This window comes from Dromiciops gliroides, chromosome 5 (assembly GCF_019393635.1).
Source record: "Dromiciops gliroides isolate mDroGli1 chromosome 5, mDroGli1.pri, whole genome shotgun sequence".
Taxonomy (NCBI): domain Eukaryota; kingdom Metazoa; phylum Chordata; class Mammalia; order Microbiotheria; family Microbiotheriidae; genus Dromiciops; species Dromiciops gliroides.
This window is the reverse complement of record NC_057865.1, coordinates 166,673,819-166,676,171: the sequence shown is the minus strand read 5'-3', so window position 1 is coordinate 166,676,171 and position 2,353 is coordinate 166,673,819.

The following is a 2,353-nucleotide window of genomic DNA, read 5'->3' as shown; positions in this document are numbered from 1 at the left end:
TCAAAGATTTATACAAAAAGTAATCTTCTGCAACCCTAATACAGATATTCTGGGAGATTTGCATATGGCCATATTTTCAGTTTCAAGAACTCATACCAAAAATGGCATTCAGGACATGAGAGATCAAAGTACTACTTAACAATTCAATAGAAAAAAATTAAAAAGATGTCAATAAAAATTATTTTCCGAGTTGAAATTTCTTACTGCCAATTTTGATCACCATCCTACAAGTTTTATAATCTGGGCTTATCATTGCAATCCCATAGAATTCAATAGAACATTCCAGCAAAGTCAAAATTTTAAAGTACACACATATGTATTTATATACAAACGCATGTATGAGTATATACCAATATGTTTATTAAAAATAGTGAGTACACACACAGAGAGACAGAGAGAGCCTTACGTAATCAAGGGCAATCTATTCTAGAAGTTTTCTACCAGAGCAATGTGCAAAAATTATAGTACCAATTATAAGGAAGGTGACTACTAGACCCCTCCCCAAAATATGAAGTAGGTAAGTGCTTATCTTTAGAATCCTTGTACCTCCTATCTTTTGATTCCCAGAAATCTAATACCAAAATCTCTACCTCACTGCACTAGCCTCATTCTTCCCAATCCACCCAAGCAAAATGCTAACTATATGAGTGCAGTAGCCCTCACAGCAATAATATCTGATTAGCGTAATTTACAATAAGATAAAAAAGAAAGAGTTTAATCTTCTCAGATGGTGTTTACATGTTGAAAGAGTATATATTAATGTAACTAACCATCTATAATTGGTAAAACTGGGTGGAGAGATATTATTTTATCTAGAATTAAGATATTTTACTTAGAGTCCTTCAAAAAAATTTCTAAAGAACAGTGATCCATAAGGAGTTGCAATATATCATCATTTAAGTAAAATTCAGAAGTAGATGAATTGATTTTCACATTTCCTATTTTGACTAATAGTCTAAATTAATTTTTTGGCTTTTAATTAAAGTCGATGCTTTGTAGTTATAAAACTTTTAGGAGCATACTATGGTTAGAAACCTAACTTTTCATATTAAAATCTCATGTGTCCCATAAATCTTTAAAACTTAATGAGAATTAGAATCTCAATGTATTCATTTGTTCCATTTTTAGCTAAAGAACATTTACCAGGCCAAAGAATAAGTAATTCCACGTTATGAGAAAGAACTAACCTTTTTTAAAGCATTCCCATTTAAGAATATGAAATTAGTTGTGACCAGTTTATATTTTAGAAAAAGAAAACAGAAAATTATACTGTACTTAAATATTTAATATCCTGAAGGTTTCAGGATTCATGCTAACTTCACTGGAGATGTTTTTCAGATGCTGATCATGGAAACTCCTCAAATTGAACCAGAGCTCCTGTAGGGATTCAATCCCTCCTTATCTTACAAATAAAAAGGGTATCAAGACCTTGACAGAATGAGAGGGAGCATCAGTGTCTAGTTAGTCCCCCATACCTCCTCAACAAAAATCTACAGAATGAACTAGATTGAACTCTGATCAGAAAAAGCACATAGAGTCATTTTTTCCAGCCCAGGGTGGCTGAGGGAGAGAAACTGAGAGGTCTGTAGTTATTCAGGAGTCTGGACAAGAGAGAATGAGATGGCAGGGAGCAGCAGTCCAGCACTCAGGAACTAGACTAAAGCCTAGAAAGGGTACCAAAACAGGAAACCCAGGGCAGAAAGAGATCTCAGGTGATGGTTGAACAAGGGCTAGATACAGGATTGGGTGCCACCTGGAAGATATATCACCCATTAACCAGTTCCTGGAACAAATCCAGGTTAGAGAGGGCTGGTCTACTGGGTGACTCTGATCCCTGGAGCAGAGTACATCCCAAACCAAAGAAAGGCTACCAATTCAGTCACAATGAACTTACAAAGACTACCAGCAGATAAACAGTAGGCAACTGAAGCTCCCAACCAGAAACAAGCCAACATACCCAAATCTGGGTAAGGAATTTGAAGAACTCAGACCAGAAGGGCAGTGAAAAAATGACTCCCAGATCACACCACCTTGGGGGCACTAAAAACTTATAAGATCCTAGCCAAAGCTTTGAAAATAGCAGAAGGATGAAAAAGGACAGAAGTTCAAGCCAGAAATCACTAACTCACACACACACACACACACACACTGAGAAGTGTCCAAAGCCTTAGCACTAACATAAAGTTCAAAGTCAAAAAGTAGATGGGAAAAATTAGCAAACAAGAAAAAAATAAAAAATAAAAAGAATCTGACCATAAAGTTACTATGGCAACAAGACATAAAAATGAAAGAAGAGAATTACTAAAAAAAAATCTACAAGCAAAACCTCAAAGAAAAATGCCATTTGAACAGA